This window comes from Cryptomeria japonica, chromosome 9 (genome assembly GCF_030272615.1).
Source record: "Cryptomeria japonica chromosome 9, Sugi_1.0, whole genome shotgun sequence".
NCBI lineage: Eukaryota > Viridiplantae > Streptophyta > Pinopsida > Cupressales > Cupressaceae > Cryptomeria > Cryptomeria japonica.
This window is the reverse complement of record NC_081413.1, coordinates 522,339,201-522,363,092: the sequence shown is the minus strand read 5'-3', so window position 1 is coordinate 522,363,092 and position 23,892 is coordinate 522,339,201.

The window sequence follows — 23,892 nt, the reverse complement described above, 5'->3', positions numbered from 1 at the left end:
GTTTGATATAAGAGATTAAACGAGGTTATGGGTGTTGTTATGGCTTTTCATTTGGGGTGTTTTCGAGAAGATCATACTTGACACATCCTAGCTTATTTGAGGTGTTGTTAGAAGGATAGGTTATAGTTTATAGGTTGTCTCTCTTTATTCTATGTTTTCTGTCATGTTTTGGGAGGATGGTGACATATTGTGGGAGTATGTAGCTATTGAGTTGTATGTGTGGATCATTGTGATTGTTGTTGGTACTACATGTTTTGATTTATTTATCTTGATATGAGTAGTTACTGGTAGACTTGATATGCTTTGAGCTTCATTTTTATATTTGGTATTACCCATGCGGTGGGAGTTCCTAGACATGCATGTACTTCATTGATAGGTTGATACATGGAGCTTGATTGCAATTTATGGGTTGATATGACGTTGTCATGAGCTTACTGATGTTTTTTATAACTAGGAGGTATGGATGGTTGGATGTATTGGCATCTATTGTGGATGTTATTTTCGATCATGTGGTTTTTTTTTTTATGACAATAGCTTGGATCCTTTGTTATCACATTGGATTTTATGGTTGTGCTCATGGATTGGTATCTTCACCTTGGCTTGTTCCTTTTCTTCCATAGGTGACATGTTGGAGGACGAGAATTCTTTTTTGAGATAGTGATCACTTGGCTTATTGCAAGTATCTTGATGGAGCACAAGAGCATGGTGGAGATTCATGTGTTTACATGTATGGCTATGATAATTTATTTCATTGATTGGCCCTTATGTAATGCATACAACATGGGAAATAGGTGTTGTACAACTTGCATAATAATGTTTATAATTATAATATTTATTTATTATGTGATGTTGCACATGGACGTGTATCATGTAGAGATTCCCTTGGAATATTATTGGAGCCACTATGATGTATAGTAACATTGTAATAATATATTGCAATTATTTAATATTGGAGAAAGATATTTAAAAATAGAAAACTTAGTGCCTAATTTTAATGTGGGGTCAAGGGTTAGTTGTGAGAACATGGTTTTACTTTACCACTAGTTGATTTTGTGTGAGATTTTGTCCATAAAAACAAGCACATGTTTAGTGGTGGTTTGGGTTGTCACTGCATTGAGTCCTTTGGAGAATTGCATTTGTGGAGTATGGCATGGGATGTGTAGATTCATGCTTAGACACATGAGAATGAATTGGAGGGCTTGATGGTTCGAAGGTATTCATTGTAACTCTGTAGGTGTTTTGCATTACTTTATGACTGATTAGTACAATGGAGTATGGATGCTTTTGGAGGTTGGGTTTTTCCTCATGAGGGTTTTTTGAGGGTATATCTTGTGTTATCTTGTGGCTTGTCTATTTGATCTTTGCATTATGGTGATTCTATAAGCTTGTATGCGTGCTTTTCTCTCATGGGTTATGTAGCAAATAGATTAAATGTATGTGGGTTTAAATAATTATTTCCTAACATACTTAAGTGGTCTAACTCTTTTTAAGAAGCTCGATAGAACAGGTTATTGTAGACAACTAAAACTGTCTCATGCTTGTGAACACTAATTTTACTAATTATTTCCCTTTCTTAAGTAAATTAATTATTTAATTAATTTGACTTATTCTTCTAAATTAACATAATTTTTCCATTTCAAATTAAAAATTCAGGATTCCCTCCAACTCCATTATTAAATAATTTTAAATATTTAATTAGCTAATTTTCATTTAATATTAATTAAATAATTTTATAATTTAATTAATGAATCCTCCTCATTTACTTTAGTTAAATAATTTTTTATTATTTAATTAAATCAATTTCCATTATTCTCTCATAATTAAATAGTTATCCCAAATTATTTAATTAGCTAATAATTATTGGATATTGTTGGTCATTATTGCTCCTAGGATATGTTGTTGTCATCGATGTCATTATATTCCTGTGTATTGCTCCGGTGATTGCAGATTGGGAAGATCCTTTGATCTAGTTTGTTGTTTTGGTTTGTTGATCGCTGTTTTGCAGAACTCGGTATATCCTCCGGTATAATCCGGTGTGATCAGGTCTTGTGCTGAGATTTTGGGATATTGCTTGGGATGGTCTTGTGTATCTTCATTTCAGATGGATCAGGATTTCGTACTCTGCAAGTTATCTTTCTTCATGACAGTTGCTGATTGGTTGTGTTCTTGAGCTTTTAGACGTTGACCGTTGAAGATTTGATAAGTGGTGTTGGTGTTGTTGTTCCTGATAAATCTAATGTCCTTGTTGATATTTCCTAGTTGTGTCCTATTTGTTTTGATGACCCATATTGATCGTTGTGCGAGTTTTTGGTGGTTTCTATGAACCGGTGATGATTTTTGTGTTATGTGGTTTAGCGTGTTGTGGTTGATATTGGCATGATTTTCGGTGGAGTTAAATGTTGGGGAATTTGTTTTAGGACCATCTTATGCTATGTAAACCATTATATTGGTCCGATGGTCGATCTTTGTATCGTGTGTTGTAATTTTCTAATTAAGGGTTGAGGGTTTAGCCGACCTTGTTATTAAGGTTGATGATTTGTATATATAGGTGATATTATTGGTGTTGCGAAGAAGACATATGTTCTTAACCGGAACTGTGATCAGGCATTTGGAGATGCTATTCTTTTAGTTCATTTCTTTTAGATTGTAGTCTAAATCTTATTGTAAGTCAGTGAGACTTCCCTGAGGGTTGTAGCCTTCTGGGCCATTATATTTGAGTAGTGATCTCCAGACAGTGTGCCTAGATGCATGTGGATTCCCCATTGTAATATTTTCACATACTACTGTAGAGTATCATCTTACTATGGGTAGGTTCCCATCGTGGTTTTTATCTTAACTGGGTTTTCCATGTCAAAATCATGGTTTTTTGTGTTGTGCTTTCAATTTTCTTATCCTTTTTATTGTTAGGATAACCGATGAACAACTAAGAAGGGGGGGGGGGTGAATAAGTTGTTAACAAATTATATTAATCAAACCACTTTATAAACTATAATCAAAGCACATGAACATTGAATACTGGAATAGCAGAAACAAATACCGGTAAGCAATAAAACTTAAGAATTAAATAGAGAATTAACACAATGAAACCATACCACTTAACACCATTATTTGTACGTGGAAAACCTAGTAAAGGGAAAAAACACGGTGGGAAGCCTACCCACAGTCAGATAATACTTCTGCAGAAAGTATGTGATACAATAAGGTGCCTGTACATGCAGGAAGGCACACTACCTAGAGCGTATTGCTCATTACAAAAGAGTCTCACTGACTATAAAGAGGTTATAACCACTTCAAGATAATTGGACAACAATCCAGAAGAATGAACTGCTAGAGATAGCATCTACCATGCTTGATTACAGTCCCGATTAAGCTCAATACCGAAGGCCTTTGACCTCTTACTTAAACCCAATTAGATTACCTATGATCGACCAAATCTCTTTCGCATATGATATATTATTCCACGTCCACGACACACATTATTCCCATGCCATGATCTACAATGAGCTTACATCAATTTATACAAACCCTAAGGCCTAAACCAATTAGGTCGGCCACCTAAAATATATTACAATAAGATCATTACATACATCCGTATTACAATGATATTCCATGTCGGCTTAAGACCAAAACACCATTATCCAATCCATAAACCATCCCGGTAACGTGTAGAGAACACGTTAACATGATATCGGTCCATAACCTAGATAGACACCGGACCTAATCTGGGTCCACCATGCCAAAGCGATGTCTTCAATCAGTTGAGCCACGATCAAGGATCACCTTCTACATCCTCAGTTCCATCTAGAAGCTGCACCAACACCACTTATGCATTCTTTCAAAGATTCTCAGTAAAAGCTCTGTTGGTTAAACCTTAAACCCTTACCGGTAACATAAGATCTTCTATCGGTAACCAAAAATTGTCTGTCGATAACCAACCATAACAACTAGTGTTGACATCAATGACAAAACATCAATGTAACACATAATCAATTCCTCCATATTGCTAACAATCTCCCCCTTTGGAATTGATGGCAACACTAGATGTGAAAAACATCTAAGTACCAAGAAATGCCAAACAAGTCTCCCCCTCTGGAAGACAACCAACAATCTCCTGAATATCAATAACTCTCCCCCTGTGAATAATATCTATGTAAAGTTCTGAATTTATTTTTCACATCACTATCTCTCCCCCTTTGACATCAATGCCAAAAATTTGACAAAAATATCAAAGCAAGAATATAAGCCTCTGAATCTCAAAGTTGACTACTCCCCCTGAGTAGTAGCATCCCTACATCAACCCGAAGCAATGGATAAAGTTGATGATACATACCGGACCGATGGTCTACTCCATCAATTAAGTTTCTGTCAGAGGGATAGATACCCCTAACCTATCTCTCAAATACTCAAATGATTCCTTAGACAGTGGTTTAGTGAATATATATGTAATTTGCTCTTTAGTGTTCACATAAACCAATTTGACTTCCTTTTCTTCCACCTTATCCTTCAGAAAGTTATATTTTATTGATATGTGCTTAATTTTAGAGTGAAATACCAGATCCTTAGCCATGTCAATAGCTGCAGAGTTATCACAATAGATAACTACCAGTTCACTACAATTTACCTTGATATCCTTCAACATTTTCTTCATACACAAGACTTGAGTGCAATTAATTGCTGCTACAACATATTCAACTTATACAGTAGATAAAGAAATGCATGACTATTTTTTGCTGATCCATGAAACCAATTTCTTTCCAAGAAAGAAAGCTCCACCAGAAGTGCTCTTCCTGTCATCAGTATCTCCTACCCAATTTGAATTTGTATATGCACATAAAGTGAAGTTATCATCTCTAGAATACCATAAGCCATATTCTGTTGTTCCTTGCAAATACCAGAATATCCTCTTTACTGCACATTCATGATTTTCTTTAGGATTACTTTGATATTTTGAAACAATAATTACTGCAATCATAATATCCGGTTTAGTTTGAGTTAGATATAACAAACCATCAATAATAGACTTATACCTTGTCAAATTTACCAGTGTAGATGTGTCTTTGATAGATAATTTCTCACTTGTCACCATAGGAGTACTTACCGGTTTGGAATTATGCATACCAAATTTCTTCAACAATTCCCTTAGATATTTAGTTTGACAGATAAAGATGCCTTTGTTAGTTTGAGTAATCTACAAACCTAAGAAAAATCTCATCTCACCAATCATGGACATTTCAAATTCATTCTTCATATTATTAGAGAATTCCATGCACAATTTATTTTCACCTCCAAAAATGATATCATCAACAAATACTTGAATAATTAGAATATCATCATCAGTGATCTTGCAATGTAAATTACTGTCATCACTGCCTTTAGTAAAACCAAGCTTCAAAAGATATTTATCCAACCTTGCATACCAAGGTCTAGGAGCTTGTTTCAATCTATATAAATCTTTCCTAACCTACAAACCCTATCTTTATCATATGTCAGTGAAAATCCATTAGGTTGCTCAATGTATACCTCTTCATTTAGCTCTCCATTCAAAAATGCACATTTAACATCCATTTGATAGACCTTGCAGTTCTTATAAGCTGCATAGGCAAGACATAGTCTAACAACTTCAATTCTAGCTACATGTGCAAATGTCTCACGATAATCAATTCCTTCCATTTGAGAATATCCTTTACAAACCAATCTAGCTTTGTTCCTTACAACTTGACCATCCTCATTTAGTTTATTCCTAAAAACCCATTTAGTTCCAATAACATTCTTATTTTTTAGGCCGGGGAACTAAAGTCCAAGTCTCATTCTTCTCTATCTGATCTAATTCATCTTCCATATCCTTTAACCAATTCTTATCTTTACAAGCTTCAACAACAGATGTCAGTTCAATTTGAGAAATAAGACACCTCTTCATTTGCCAGTCTTCTTCTTGTCATAACTCCCTTGTTCTTATCTCCAATGATTTGATCTTCAGAATGATTTAATCTTACATACCTTGGTGTCTTCTGAATTTCAGGTTTATTGTTCTGATCATCAGTCATAGTTGAAATTTCTGATTGTGCCAGTGTAACTGTCTCAGTGTCTTGTACCAGTTGAGGCATTGCTAGTTCAGTTATGATCATTTCCACTACTAATTCTCTGTCATATGATATAGACTGATTTTTGTATTGCTCATCCACTTTCACATTTGCGCTCTCCACAATTTTCTGCAATCTTTTGTTATAACATCTATATGCTTTGCTTTGAATTGAATTGAATATCCAAGAAATATCCCTTCATCACATCTAGGATCAAACTTCCCAATTGAATCATCCCTTTTGATATAACATTTACTTCCAAAAATTTTGAAATATTTAACAGTAGGTGTATGTCCAAACCATAATTCATAAGGGGTCTTACCAGTTTCACCTTTGATGTGAACTCCATTGAATGTTTAAACTATTGTACTCACTGCTTCTCTCCAGTAGATGTGAGGAAATTTGGCTTCCATCATCATAGTTCTTGCTGCAGCCAAAATGGTTCTATTCTTTCTTTCCACTACTCCATTCTGCTGAGGAGTCCGGGGTGCAGATAATTGTCTCCTAATTGCATTTGTCTCACAATAACTATTAAATTCATGAGAAGTGAACTCACCGCCTTGATCTGATCTTAGACATTTGATTTTCAATCCAGTTTTTGTTTCTACCTTAGCTTTAAAGATCTTGAATTTCTCAAAGGCTTCAGACTTCTCCCTTAGAAAAGTCACCCACATCATTCTAGAATAATAATCAATTATCAACATGAAGTATCTATCACCTTGAAAGATTCTAGTCCTTGCTAGACCACATAAATCAGTGTGAATCAAATCAAGCACATCATTAGCTTTATCATGTATTCTCTTAAAATAAGTTCTAACTTGCTTTCCCAATTGACATTCCTTACATACCAGATTATGAGGCTTTATAATCTTAGGTATATCTCTAACTTCCTTTGTTGAACTGATCTTAACAATACAATCAAAATTAACATGACACAACCTCTTATGCCATAACCAACTCTCATCAATATGAGCAATCAAACATGTTTTATTACTAGTGTTCAAGTGAAAGATATTACCTCTAGTCTGAGTACCGGTTGCAATCTTCAAGCCAATTTTGTTAATGATTTTGCATTTTCTATCTTTAAACTGAAGTTGGAAACCCTTGTCCACCAATTGACCAACACTTAAAAGATTATGCTTTAAACCTTCTACATAATAGACATTATCAGTATTATGCTTGCCATCCAGAGAAATAATACCTCTACCTTTGATCATACATGCTTTGTCATCTCCAAATTTGACTTGACCACCATTGTATTCATGCAGGGACAAAAGTTTTCTTTTATCTCTAGTCATATGATGTGAGCATCCACTATCAATCACCCATTCATCTTTGTCTTCAACTTTTGCTGCTAGGGCCTTTTCTTCATTCTTGATAGCCGATTCTGGTTCATCTTCTTTTAAAGCATAGAACACCCATTCCTTTCCATTGCTGGATGCACTAGCAGAGTCTGCTGCTGGTTCATCCTCAGAGTCATCACTTACTCCTTCCTCATCTTCTATGTAGCATTGTTTACTTTTCTTGAATCTATATCTATTCTGATTAGGCTTAAATTATTTCTTCTTTCTTCAAATCTTGCATTCCTTTCAGGACATCTAGATGAAAAATGACCAATCTTATTACATGCAAAACATTTAAAAGGTGTTTTTCCTTCATACTTACTACCTGCCAGTCTTTAGGTACTCTTTTAGCAAATAAGGCTTCAAGTTGCTCAAATTCTTCATCCTCTTTCCTCATATCTTCCAATTCTTTTGCATATAGGGCTTTCCAATCACTTTTGTTGGTAGATGATGATGCATGAAAAACAGGTTCAGATTTTGCAGCTCCAGAAGGTCCAAATTCTTCAAGCTCAAAAGCAGATAATTTCCCAATCAGAATGTCTCTATTAACTAAAGTGTTTGCCATTGTTCTCAATTCATTAATTGTAGCTGCCTTCATCTTGTAAGTTGGTGGAAGGGCTCTCAAGACTTTGGAAACTATTTCATCTTCACTTAGAGATCCTCCTTAACATTGAATTCCCATGACAATCTCATTTACTCTTTCCATAAATGTAGCAATTTTTTTTATTATCTTCCACCTTCAAGTTCGCATAGCTTACCCTGTAACCATCAAGTTTAGCAATTTTGACAGTAGGAACACCTTCATTCAGAGTTTTCAATTTATCCCACATAACCTTTGCCGATGATTTATTAGTCAATCCCATGATTTGTTGATCAACAAGTGCACACAAGAGGGCTTCTCTAGCTTTGCAACCATTTTCAATATTCTTGTCCAGGTCTGTAGGAGTAGGATTGCCAGATGCGAGATCATAAGGTGTATATCCTTTCTCAGTGATCTCCCAAATTTCCTTGCCAAGACATATAAGATGAGTCTCCATTCAGATTTTCCATATCCCATAATTTATTCCATCAAGCTTAGGGATTTTTCTTCTGAAAATAGTTGTCGGTGGATTTGAAGTATTAGTTACCATAGGATCTACCTCAAGTGGTTAGACTTCTGCAAAAGAGGACCAAAGCTCTAATACCAATTTTTAGGAGAACCGGTGAACAACTAAGAGGGGGGGGGGGTGAATCATTTGTTAACAGATTATATTAATCAAACCATTTTATAACCTATAACTAGAGCACATGAACATTGAATATCGAAATAGAAAAAATAGATACCAGTAAGCAATAAAACTTAATAATGAAACAAAGAACTAACACAATGCAACCATACCACATAAAACCATGATTTGTACATGGAAAACCCAGTAAAAGGAAAAACCACGATGGGAAGCCTACCCACAGTCAGATGATACTTCTTCAGAAAGTATGTGATACAATAAGGGGCTTGCACATGCAGGAAGGCACACTGCCTAGAGCATACTGATCATTACAAAAGAGTCTCATTGACTACAAAGAGGTTGTAACCACCTCAAGATAATTGGACAACAATCCAAAAGAAAGAACTGCCAGAGATAACACCTACCATGCCTGATTACAATCCTGGTTAAGCTCAATACCAGAGGCCTTTGACATCTTACTTAAACCCAATTCGATCACCTATGATCGACCAAATCTACTTCGCATATGATTTATCATTCCACGTCCACAACACCCATTATTCCCATACCATGATCTACAATGAGATCTTACATCAATTTATACAAACTGTAAGGCCTAAACCAATTAGGTTGACCACCTACAAGATATTACAATAAGATCATTACATACATCCATATTACAATGATATGCCATGTCGGCTTAAGACCAAAACAATATTATCCAATCCATAAACCATCTCGGTAACGTGTAGAGAACATGTTGACATGATACCGGTCCATAACCTAGATAGGTACCATACCTAATCTGGGTCCACCACACCAAAGCGATGTCTTCAATAAGTTGAGCCACGATTAAGGATCACCTTCTGCATCCTGAATTCCATCTAAAAGCCGCACCAACACCACTTATGCATTCTGTCAAATATTCTCAGTAAAAGCTCTTCCAGTTAAACCTTAAACCCTTACCAGTAACATAAGATCTTCTACCGATAACCAAAACTTGTCTATCAGTAACCAACCATAACAACTAGTGTTGACATCAATAACAAAACATCAATGCAACACATAATCAATTCCTCCATATTGACAACAATTATAACTACAGTTTATCAGATCTATGTTTTTTGATTAAGTTTGATATTTCGATGAAGACTGATTCAGCCTCCTCACCCCCTCCCCCCTTCTTAGTCTTCCTCTTTTGTTGCTGCTAACAATTGGTATCAGAGCTAGATCTTTTGATAAAAGCTTAATCACTTGAGGAGATCCGAGATGGCAGCTCAAGGTGTAATCTTTAAGAAGGATAGTCTGAGATTTGATGGGAGTAACTATACTTTATGGAAGGACCAGATGGAAGTGCACTTGAAATGTCTTGGTGAAGATTATTGGAAGATTACAAAGAATGCCTATACCGTTCCTCTAAATGGACTATCTACTCCTGATGAGATCAAGGAAGCTGAATATAATATTAGAGTGAAGGAAGCATTTCTTAGTGCCCTGACTAATTCTAAGATTTGAAAAATGTAATGGGACTTCAGACTACACATGAGATCTGGGTGAAGCTTGAGATTCTTTATGAAGGTGATAAACAGGTGAAGGTTGCTAAGTTATAGAGTTTCAAAAGGAAAGTATGAGATGTTGATGATGGGAGATGATGGGAACATACACTCTTTCATGGCTATGGTGAATAATCTTGCCATAGGTATCAGATGTGCCAATGGAACCATTGAGGAAGATGAAATTGTTGCTAAGGTACTGAGATCTTTGCCTCCTGCCTATAAACATAGGGTTGCTACTATTGATGAAATCCAGAGTGTGACTACAATGACAAGAGATATGTTGGTTGGAAATCTTGCTTCATTTGAGCTAAGTGAATTTGGAGAATCACATGATGGAAAGTCTAAGATTACATTTAGAGAATTTGCATCCGGTAAGCAAAAATATGATCCTGATGAGTGCAGAATATCTAGATATGAAAGAGAGAGAAGAGAGATGGAAGAGCGAGAAAGGGAGTTGGATCAACTTGAAGCACTGGTTGCCCGGAGATTGCCTAAAGGAGCTGGTAAGTATGATGGAAATTTTCCTTTGAAATGTTTCTCTTGTAATAAGATAGGACATTTTGCTTCTATATGTCCGAAGAGAATGGCTAAGTATGACATACATGATAAGTTTGATAACCATGATAGGAATGATAGCTATGAAAAACATGAGTAGTATGATAAGCCTTACAAGTCTAACCGTAAGTTTAGGAATCAGAAGAACTGTTATTATGCTGCTGATGAAGGTATTACAGATGAATAATCAAAAGGAGATAAAGTTGTATTTATTGTCATTGAGGAACATGGACTTGTACCTGTTGACTCCACTAGCTGTACTATCGAGGAGAAAGATTTAGTTGCTAAAGTTGAAGAGAAAGATGAATGGGTAATTGACAATGGTTGTTCACATCATATGGCTGGTGATAAAAGAAAATTTGTGAGTATGGAAAGATATGATGGTGGAATAGTTAGATTTGGAGATGACAAAGCCTGTATGATCCATGGGAGAGGTTCTATTTCTTTTGATGGTAAGGATAACACTGATGATGTCTTGTATGTTAAAGGTTTGAAGCATAATCTTTTGAGTGTTGGGAAGATGGCTGATAAAGGTTATGATCTACAATTCAAGGATGGAAAATGCAAGATCTTAAATGCCTCCGGTATAAATATTGCATCTGGAACTAAAACTGAAGGTAAATTTTTTTATTTGAATGCTGGTGAGAAAATTTGTTTGATTGATTAGATTGATGAGAGTTGGTTATTGCATAGGAGAATAAGTCATGCAAATTTTGAATGCCTTCGGTATAAATATTGCATCTAGAACTAAAACTGAAGGTAAATTTTTTTATTTGAATGTTGGTGAGAAAATTTGTTTGATTGATTAGATTGATGAGAGTTGGTTATTGCATAGGAGAATAAGTCATGTAAATTTTGATTCAATGACTAAGATTAGTTCTATACACGCTGTTAGAGATCTGCCTAAGATTGTTAAGCCTGCTAATCCGATATGTAAGGAATGCTAGTTGAGTAAGCAAACAAGGATTTCTTTTAAAAGAAAACAATATACATCAAAAGGATTGTTAGATCTTGTGCATACTAACCTATATGGCCCTACAAATGTTAGAAGTGTGGAGGGTGATAGATATTTTATGCTACTAATTGATGATTATTCTTGAATGATGTGGGTTGTCTTTTTGAAGGAGAAATCATAAGCATTGGATAAGTTCAAGATATTCAAAGCAAAGGTTGAGACCGAGTCTGGATTGAAGGTGAAGTGTCTAAGATCTAATAGAGGCAAAGAATTTTGTTCTGATGAGTTCAATTCATTCTGTGAGAAGCATGAGATTAGAAGATAATTATCTGCTCCTAGAACCCCTCAGTACGTAGAATGGATTTGTTGAGAGGAAGAGCATAATTATCTTGGATGCTGCAAGGACTATGTTGATTGAAGGGAATGTTCCAGAGATCTACTGGAAAGAAGCCATTAGCACTGCTGTTTACACATTCAATAAAGTTCACATCAAAGGAGATATCGGTAAGACACCTTATGAACATTGGTTTGGTCATGTTCTTACTGTAAGATATTTCAGACTATTTGGTAGCAAATGTTATATCAAGAGAGATGAGGATATATGAAAGTTTGATGCTAGAAGTGATGAAGGAATTTTCTTGTGATATTCTACAAAGAGAAAAGCCTATTGGTGCTACAACAAGAGATTGAGAAATATAGTGGAGAGTGCAAATGTGAAGGTGGATGAGATCCTTTGGAAAGAGATCAAAGCATGTGGTTATGATGATGGTCAACATGTTGTTTTAGCTTCTATTTAGACTGAAGAGCCTAAGCAGAATGATCCGATAGAGATAGTTAACCCGGATGTTGTTGTTGCTGGCGAAGGAGTGCAAGAACCTGATAATCAGAACAATCAGAAGACTAAGAGGTATGTAAGACTAAATCATTCTAAAATTAAATTATTGGTGACAAAAATAAAGGTGTAATGACTAGGAGAAGGTTAGCTACTGAAGAAGGATGCTTGATTTCTAAAGTTGAACCTAAATATGTTGTTGAATCTTACAAAGATGAAAATTGGATGAGAGATATGGAAGAACTAGATCAGATTGAAAAGAATAATACTTTGGAACTTGTGCCTAGACCTAACGATAAAAATGTTATTAGTACTAAATGGGTATTCAGAAACAAATTGAATGAAGCTGGTGAAGTTATCAGAAATAAAAAAGACTGGTTTGCAAAGGATATTCTTAGAAAGAAGGAATTGATTATGAGGAGAACTTTGCTCCGGTGTCCAGACTTGAAGTTGTCAGGTTGTTACTTTCTTATGCTTCTTAGAAAGATTTCAACGTATATTAGATGGATGTCAAATCTATCTTTTTTTCACTATCAGATGATGGAGATATGGTATGTAAGTTGAAGAAATCTTTCTATGGACTGAAGCAAGCCCCTAGAGCTTGGTATGGTAGATTAGATAAATATTTGTTGAAATTGGGATTTAGTAAAGGTGATGCTGACAAAAATCTATACTTTAAGATAAAAAATGATAACATCCTAATTGTTGAAGTCTTTGTTGATGATATTATATTTGGAGGTGATGATTACTTGAGCATGAAGTTTTTCTGTGATATGTAGAAAGAATTTGAGATATCTATGATAGGTGAGATAAAAATTTTCTTAGGTTCGTAGATTTCACAATCTAGAAAAGTTATATTCATATCCGAAACTAAGTATATGAAGGAATTACTAAAGAAGTTTAGGTTAGATGACTCCAAACCAGTTGAAACTCCTATGGTTATTAGTTGTAAATTATCTAAGAATGTTGAATCTTTGAAAGCTAATCAGAGTTTGTATAGATCTATGGTTGGTGGACTATTATATCTTACTCAGACTAGGTCGGACATTATGCATGTTGTGTGCATGGCTGCTAGATATCAAGCTGTTCCGAAAGAGAGTAATGTCACTATTGTGAAGAGGATATTAATATATTTGAAGGGAACTGTGGACTATGGTTTATGGTATCCGAGGAATAATGATTTCATGCTATGTTCCTAGACTGATGCAGATTGGGCTGGTGATATTGATGACCAGAAGAGCACTATCGGTGGAGCAATTTTTTTGGGTAAGAAGCTGGTTTCATGGGCTGATAAGAAACAAGATTCAGTGTCCTTATCTATTGTTGAAGCTGAGTACATTACTGCTACTAGTAATTACACTCAGGTAGTCTGAATGAAACAAATGTTGAAAGATATCAGAGTTATTTATGATGAGCCTACTATTATATACTGTGATAACTCCAATGTTATTAACATGTCAAAGAATCTAGTACAACATTCAAAGACTAAGCATGTGTCTATCAAATATCATTACTTGAGAGAGAAAGTTAGTGAAGAGAAGGTTGTGAGAGTTGAGAAACACAACACCACAGGAGCCTAAAGATCTCTGCAAGCTGAATAATCTGTTACAAGGAGAAGCAAGGAAGCAAATAACATAAAAGCAAAACACAGAAAATATGCTCAAAAGAATGAGAGCTCAATATTCACAAAAAATGTGTATTGTGATAATAGAATGATACAAAGGAAAAGAATGCAACCTCTAATAGGTCAAGAAACCCTAAAAAGGAAAACCTAGGCTTGCACATAATAATTAATAAAATAATTAATTATTATGCACCTAAATTTAGCTTAAGTGTAAAATAGATGAAGGGAACTTAAATAATTAAACAAATATTGTTTAATTAATCAAGTAAATACCCAAATAATCTAACACCCCCCTTAAGCTAGACTTAGGGAGAAGCTAAAACCTAGAATAGCTACTGAAAGCAAGAAAGATGGGTCTCGACAACAAGGCTTGATCAGGTACCCAAATACAACCAAATCTCTATGAACCGAAGAAATAGAGAAAACCACGTGGGAAAAAACTCTACTCCAAACAAAGATGGAAAAGGCAAGAAGAAGGACTGAAAAAGCCTCTAAACAAGAATGTTCCAAAAAGATAGGAACAAGAGAAGATAAGAAGAATCACTGAAGCATGAGGAACCTGCAAACACTGTCGAAGAATAACTGCTTATCTGAAGAACCTCCATTGAAATAGAACATGACTAGGTAGAGAAGACTGTAATCTGTATGAGTGCCCTCAAATGACACTACTTGAATTAGAAGGAAAACAAAGGCAAACAATTGAACTCAAAGATATAGATGGCATGAGAAACCAAAGCCTGAAGAGTTGATCAATTGAACCATGGAAGTATTAGAACCATAGGACAAACCTCCCCATAATGTTGAAAAGGGAGAGGGACAGGTACACTAAAAAGAACAACCAAGAAGAACTGCACGAAAAAGAACCAGGAACATCGAAGGCGCAAAGACAATATATAGTGTCATGGAAGGAACACTCACTTGACACACAACATGAGGTGAATGTTGTGGAAGGAACACTCACTGGACAAAGGTAGATGGAAAACAAGGCAAACACCAACCCCCTCATGGCACTTTATAAGTAGTGCATGTACAATAAGGCACAAGATGTGCAAGATCCCAAGTAAAAGATGCATGATGACACTTTATCTCAGTGCGTTTGCATAAAAGAAGCTACAATGATAAGAAGATTGGAAACAAAAAGAAGAGCCAAAACTGAGACATCCTACTCAAAGAAGAGGTCCCAGGACTTGAAACAACCAAGATATCCACAAATTGCTGAAAAACAAAAAATTGAAGAAAATATTCCTGGAGAAGAATCTGGAAAGAAAACTCATATGGCTGGAAAGTACACAGGACAAGATTTCCAATGATATAAAGTTTTTGAAAAATGGAGTTCAGATGCTCATTCTATGGCTCCTAGAGTGCAAAAAGAAGACCCCACTTGGATTGGAAAAAAACATAGTCAAACAGAAAAATTGGAAAAAAATTCCAACACCACGAGGTCCAGCTCAGAACCAGCTTTCCGACTCTTATTCATTTTCAAAAAAATGACTCCGTATGCTCAAGATATGGCCAAAAAATGAACCCCCCTTAAAAAGACAAGAGGGTGGAGGTCTAGTGGCAGGAGGCTAGTGGAGGTGGCCCATGTGCGGCACTCTAGTGGTAGGAGGGTGGCGCTGTGGTGGTCGGGTAGTGGCACTGCGAAGGAGCCATGGCGGCTGACGGGCATGGGCAGCGCAGGAAGGCCACAGACGAAGCGGCAGTTGGGCGCGGGTGATGCAAGGAGGCCGCGAACGGAGCGACGACTGAGTGTGGGTGGCGCAGGGTAGAGGCGAGTGACTCAGGGAGAGGGTGACGCAAGGAGAGAGTAGCGCTGGCGGGGCTGGCGAGGGCCGACGGGTGCTACGGTGGTAGGGGCTTGGAAGTCGGGGTTGGCAGGGAGTCGAGGGCCGATGGTGTCAGAACCATCAGTGGCGCCAGACTTGCATGAGGTCAGGGGGCCTCACGGTACCCTGCGTACGGTGGGGTAAACCCCCCAAAACAAGTTTTGATTTTTTTGTAAAACAAAAAACTTTTTCGCCAAAACCTTTTTAAAAAATGAGTTTTTAAAAAAAAAATTCAAAAAATCAAATTTCGGCCTGCATGCCATAAAAAAGGCATTTTTTATATTTTTTTCTCGAACTACGTGCCAGGGGCGTACGACCTGGTACTGAAGAAAAAATACCTCCAAATGCTCAAGAGTCAAAACTAGGCAAGTTTTATATGACTTTAGGGGTTTTTGGGCCTTTTGAGCAAAATGGTGAGGTCCATTTAGGCCCAAAATGCTCAGAAAAAGGCCTATCCCTATTACATAAAAAAACTTCCTGAAACTCTAGATTTGCTTCCAATGCAAAAATTCTCAAAACAAGAACAGATAGCTGCAGATTTGAAGCTCTGATACCATGTGAGAGTTGAGAAACACAACACCACAAGAGCCTAAAGATCTCTGCAAGCTAAATAATCTATTACAAGGAGAAGCAAGGAAGCAAATAACATAAAAACAAAACACAGAAAATATGCTCAAAAGAATGAGAGCTCAATATTCACAAAAAAATGTGTAATGTGATAATAGAATGATACAAAGGAAAATAATGCAACCTCTAATAGGTCAAGAAACCCTAAAAAGGAAAACCTTGGCTTGCACATAATAATTAATAAAATAATTAATTATTATGCACCTAAAGTTAGCTTAAGTGTAAAAGAGATAAAGGGAACTTAAATAATGAAACAAATATTGTTTAATAAATCAAGTAAATACCCGAATACTCTAACAAAGGTGATACTGGAGTATGTATCTACAAAGGAACAAATAGATGATATTTTCATTAAGCCTTTGCCTATAGATACATTTGTCTATTTGAGAGACAAGTTAAGGGTATCCACCCCTCCTAATAAGAATTAGATGCATTGAGTTGCATCAAATCGGTGGACTTCACAATCTTAACCTTTTATCCGAATTGGTGAGTTGGTTGTGCTCCTCTACTAAAGTAGTTTGTGTTTTGGGGAGAGAGATTCATTTTTCATATTCTAAAGGAGAGAAATTTGGGTTTTTCTATTTTGAGATCTTTGACGTTGTTGTCAAAGGGGGAGAGTGATCATGTGAAAAACTGCTTTATATGTCCTTATATTAGGGGGAGTTTGTTGGAGATATCTTCTTGCTTTGCATGAATTATTTTTCACATTCATATGTTGCCATCAATACCAAAGGGGAAGATTGTTGGATATTTTTGGTCATTGCTACTACTAGGATATGTTGTTGTCATTGATGTCAACATATTCATGTGTATTGCTCTGGTGATTACAGATTGGGAAGATCTTATGATCTAGTTTGTTGTTTTGGTTTGCTGATCATTATTTTGCAAAGCACGGTATATCCTCCAGTATAATCCGCTGTGATCAGATCTTGTGCTGAGATTTTGGGATATTTCTTGGGATGGTCTTGTGTATCTTCATTTCAGATGGATCGTTATTTGGTGCTCTGCAAGTTATCTTTCTTCATGATAGTTGTTGATTGGTTGTATTATTGATCTTTCAGACGTCGATCAATGAAGATTTGATAAATGGTGTTGGTGTAGTTGTTCCTGATGATTCTAACATGCTTGATGGTGTTTCCTAGTCATGTCCTATTTATTTTGATGATCCACTTTGATCATTGTGCAAGTTTTTGGTGGTTTCTATAAACCAGTGATGATTTTCATGTTATGCAGTTTTCCTAGTGGTGTAGCATGTTGCGGTTGATCTTGACATGATTTCTGGTGGAGTTGAATGTTTGAGAATTTGTTTTAGGACCATGTTATGCTATGCAAACCATTATATTGGTCTGGTGGTCAATCTTTGTATCGTGTGTTATAATTTTATAATTAAGGGTTGAGGGTTTAGCCGACCTTATTATCAAGGTTGATGATTTGTATATATAGGTGATATTGTCATGTAATTTGGTGTTGATGTTATGTTTGCAAAATCAGAGAGAGGTTTATGTGCAAACAAGTGATTCATCCTTTGGTTTTGAATTTGAGGAGAGATTGGTGTTGCAGGGTAGACATCTATGCTTAACCAGAACTGTAATCAGGCATTTGGAAATGTTGTTCTTTCAGTTCATTTCTTCTGGATTGTAAGCTGAATCTTATTGTAAGTTAGTGAGACTTCCCTGAGGGTTGTAGCCTTCTGGGCCATTATATTTGAGAAATGAGTTTTAGGCAGTGTGCCTGAATGCATGTGCATTCCCCATTTTAATATTTTCACATACTACTGTAGAGTATCATCTTACTGTGGGTAGGTTCCCACTGTGGTTTTTCCCTTAACTGGGTTTTCCACGTCAAAATCCTGGTGTTTTGTGTTGTGCTTTCAATTTTCTTATCCTTGTTATAACTACATGTTATCAGATCTACGTTTTGTGATTAAGTTTGATATTTCGGTGAAGACTGATTCAACCCCCCTCCCCCTCTCAATCTTCCTCGGCTGCTGCTAACAATAATGTCCTCTCAAATTAAATAAAGTTTCTTATTTATTTAATTTCATTTCCCTCTCATTTCAATTTTGTTTCACATTTTTGAAAACCAAAACTTCCTCTAAATTCAATTTCATCTCAATTTTATATCACATGCTAAAAGTGAGTAACTGCCATTAACTCTCAGTTTCCACTAGTGAGTCAACAATCACCTTTTTTTTAACTAATTAGTCAACCTACTCTTTTTGAAATGACCTATTTTTGACTAATCAATAAATTCTCTTAACTATTTGATTAAATTAGTTATCAAATCAATCAAAACAATTATGTTGAGTGATTATCTACAACAAACTTGTCTCATCAATTCTCAATCATTTATCGACTTAACTATCAAATCAATCTCGACCATTCATTCAAATTCATAAAATCTATAAAATCAACATCATTCTCAATCATGATTTCTTTGAATTCTTGTGCCAATACTTTGCAGGTATTGTGCAACTCTGAGAGCCACTTCCATCACTTACATCAAGGTGGAGAAGAGCAATAGAAGTATCGTGGTTGCATTCGACATATAGTTTATCATTGTTTTGATTGTTTGCTTCTTCATTTGTCAAATTTGTTTACATACTTTTATTGTCTTACAATTAGACTTAGTGATAGATTAGGATTCTGTTTTCTTTTAATCTATTACACTATGATTTACCCCAATTTTTAATTGTATACATTTTGGTGTATCCAACGTGAAGTAATAGCAATTTGCTTTTATGAGTTTTAGATTTTTGTAAGCTACATGATGCACATTAAGCATTTGACAATTCTACTTTGCAATTTCTTATTTTTTTAAACATACGCTCTGATATGTTTTGCATTTGCAAGTTTTATTAACACATTTGTATATTGCTTTCACACATTCACAAAGTCTTTCATGTATACATAGTCTGGATTTGTGCATATGCAGGTCACAATGCTGCATTTGTAAGTAAAAGTGTTAGGAATAAGGTGTCTCAACCTTGGATAATTCCTATTCTTAGGGTTCCTATTTTCTCGGAGAATGGTAAAACCCTAATACGGCTATCTTTGGAAGTTGCCCTAAAAAGGAAAGCGCATAAGCATTTTTTAGGGTTACAGACTGTGATACGAAAAGAGTGTATTGTTGGTATGATATCGTGCTACTGGATTTTGTCTTTAAGTGTCGATTGTCTCCTGAAAGAACTTGCATTGCAAGTGTGTTGTAACCGTTGTGTTGAAGATAATACATTGTGCAGGTTTTGGAGTGCTGGGGTTTTTTACCGAAAGGTTTTCCCTAGGGTAAATCATTGTGTCATTCTCTATTTTCTATATGCATGGTATACGACTGCAATATCTTGGTTAAAGTAGTTAACGAATCTGAAATTGTAAGGATTTAAAAGAATTTGCACAATACTTTCCTCTAGAGATTAGTGTAGGAAGCTATTTCCGCACCTGAGTTTCCTTACAAAAAGTGTCACATTCACAAGTTACAATGTTGCATTCATAGGTTATATTGTTGCATTTGCAGGTTACAATGCTAGATTTATAGAAATTGGTGCCGCATGTGCATAAATCAATACCGCATTTGTTTGGTAAACAAAAAAGAGGTAAAATTATCAAAATTTCAATCACTTTAAACTTTTATTTTTTATTTTATTTTTGGGATTGTAAAGTATATATAAATATATATTTTAAAAAATAGGAATTTTGATACCGCAACTTGGAAGGGTCATAACTTTCTACACGATGCTCAGAATTTAAAATCGCCTACACTATTGGAAAGGTCTTCAATACATTTAATTTCAGTCCTTCAACGCGATTCCTTTGTTTATTGAGTTAAGGGACCGATGACACTTTCAACCCCAAATTTTTCTTTGAAGACCTCCGACAATGCAATTTACTCTAACATAGAAAATACCACTTTTTTTTTGTTTTCTCAATTCTGTCACATTTAGACTTACTCTGAATCAAGTATAAGACTTGTTTTTTTACAAATTTAATCTTTTCAATCTATCTTTCTTTGGTTCAAATCAATGTAATTTTCATGTTACTAATTATTTGTCATAGCATTGTGGCAATGAAAGAGCAAGGATTCCAAAATTGGGAACATCTAACAAATTTGTTGTAGGACCTGGGTCAAAGAACATTTTCTTTTTATTTCTCAAGTTTTTGTACTTTTTAAAGTAAATCACATTTCAATTTCTTAAATGAAATATTCATTTGCTTGACAATCTAGCACTTTGCACACTTTGTGTTATCTATCCAAAATCTTATGAAAGTATCATCTCCCTTTGCCTTCATGGAGCCTGGGTGTAAGTGAACTCAAAATATTTTTTAGGAGAGGCTTCCTTGGGATATCATCACCCTTTTTCTTGATCTTGATTAATATTTCGTTCAGGATGCTATTTAAAAAGGGTTAGAGAAAAAGTTGTAGCCCATCCTGTGATCACATATTGAGCATGTTAATTATGAAGGAGTCATATGGGCCCTGAAGCAGTTGAATAGAAACTTAAGTGTTTCACCCCAAATTTATGTGTGTATGTGTCATTGAATATTGAATAAGAACCTTTTTAAATTAGAGGCCATCCTTATACTTGATAGTTTAGGGAGCGTGGATTATACCCCATAGATACTCTTATGTACCTTCTACAGTAAATCAAGTAATCCTTAGTTCATAAGGTCTTCAAACCTTTAGGGTAAGAGAGAAGGGAAGTATTTTGTAGTCTTGGATCTCTATCTATATGTTGTGGATAAGTATTTTATTGTAGCAAGAGCTCTATGAAGTAATATTCTTTGTAGCCTTGAATAGGAAAAGTTCTTGCTTATGAGTGTTTTAAAATCGACGTGTTATACTAGTAGAGTGTTAGGTCCCAGAGACAACTGAGAGGGGGGGGGGGTGAATCAGTTGTCAAATAAATTCAAACTAAAACTACTTAACCAACCTTATTGCTTAATACCAATAAACCAAACTTAATGCCGACAGACATTTTATCAGTTAATTGCAGTACTGGTAAAGATTAATGCATGAAACAGAAAGACAATAACATCCACAACACATAACACCAATATTTGTACGTGGAAACCCTGTAAGGGGAAAAACCACGGTGGGAAACCTTACCCACAATTAGATGATACTACTGCAGATAGTATGTGTATACAAATGGGGTCTGCACATGCAGAAAGGCCAAGTGCCTAGAGCTCATTGCTCAAACACAAATAGGAGTCAAACTGGCTACAATTGGATGGTTAAATCCAATAATGATGTACTGCACAAAATAACATCTTCATATGCTGGATTCACTATTGGTTCAGTTCTGATATGTCTTCATAGAAACCTTCCTTCAACCTTCAAATGATGTTTGCGTGTATAGCTCTTCTTATATTCGCATATATCGAATTACAATCCTTCTCACATTCGCATATCGATCTTACAAATAAGATCTTACATATATACCAAAGCCTAAGACCAATTGAGTAGGTCGGCTCTACAAAAGATATTACAATAAAATAATTTACAAGTAAAAAAATAACCGATGCAATATCTGTTTCAACATGTTGGCTTAATGCATTTACAATAATATTAAATCATCTTCATAGCGTGTTTGTTGATCTGAAATAGATAAGCCTGTCGGTGCTTATCTTGGACCTATTTGTCGATAACAACAAATATGAAAACACGAATATACCAATGAACAAATCTTCAAGACAAAGTGTCCAAATGATGACTTCGACATAACCAAGTATTTTCCATGTCATTCCAAGTGCCGGTGAACAATATATCCTACAGGTGTACTAGATACCGGTGACTGTGCATAAGTCACTTGCTTGCCGGTGAACATTGCCAATTCTCCAAGTGCCAGAGTTGATAAGTGTTAATAGGTGTTGACATTAATGAAAAAAACATATCAACATATCCAAAATACCAACATAGAGTCAGTTAATCTTTAAGCTAATTTAGACCCTCAATGAAAAACTCTGGATTTTAGAGTGATACAGTATGAGTCAATAGGCTACTGTATTCTTTGTCTTGTGATCAAGTTTGTCAAACTGATCAAAATTGAGCTTTGGAACTTAGAAAAGCCAAAATTATATATTTGCCAAGTCTGTTACACATATGCTGAAATCACTATCACATAAGTCAAAATCTGTTTTGAAAATGACTTTTCACTTTCCAAATCTTTTATGGACTCCCTAAAATATATCTCACATATGATCAAAACAGTCTCACATTCACCAAATCCATGTCACATTTGTTTGCCCCTGTCACGCATTTGTTTGAGAATACTAGAAACTTGTTGAACCCTATCTGAGATGAAAATTAGGATTTAGATCACTACTATTACTTTGATTATCGAGGCCAATCAAGTCAATAAGATCATTTAGATTTTGCATCCATTAGGTAGAGTAAGCAAGATTAAAATCACATACCTATGTCTAACAGTGGCTCCTCCTCCCATAAATAAATTGGCCTACATGTAACCTTCATATCTCCCACCATTCCTTCATCTCCTAAATCTTCACAACACCAATCCATGCCATCTCCATCAAGCAATAAATCTAATGATGACATATTTTAGGTTTACCCCCAAGGGCTATCCATAGTACAAATCTAAGATAATTTATTCCTTTACTCAAATCCTTTTTACAATTTATAAATTATAGATGCAATGCCACTATATGCTTCATTACAACCAAACCTACTCTAGAGAGTCACACACAAAATCCATTCCTATCATGCAAAAATATGGACTCCATCCAAGAATACCTCAACATATTCCAAACTCATACCCCATGTTTAGAGAATAATTTGAAATTAGAAGAAACAAATATTAGCATAAATCAAAATCAATATACTCAATTTTTTTATTCCTATCCTATATTCAACCAAGGCTCCACCTCAAGATTCTTATGAATATCCCCTCGTCCTCTTGTAATCCATCAAGCATGAGCCCCTTTCATCTCAAGAGAAAAGTATCCTTCCAATTCTCATTCATAATCCACCTCCTATTTAGGTTCATGATATCCCTTTTATCCCCTCCAGTGATCCAATTCAAAATCAAGAGCAAAGCACAACTTCCAACGATCCTCTTCCAAGTCAATTTCAAGGTATCTCTTCATATCCATGCCATGACCCTAATCTACCTCAAGATCTCATCACCCCTACCCAATTTAGTCATGAACCCATTACTTATCAAATGGATTCCTCCACTTCCATCCAATCCAACCTACTCCATGATCTTATGTTTCCTTCCATACTATATCCCCCTCAAAATGTATTTGCATCTTGTTTAAAAAATAACAAGT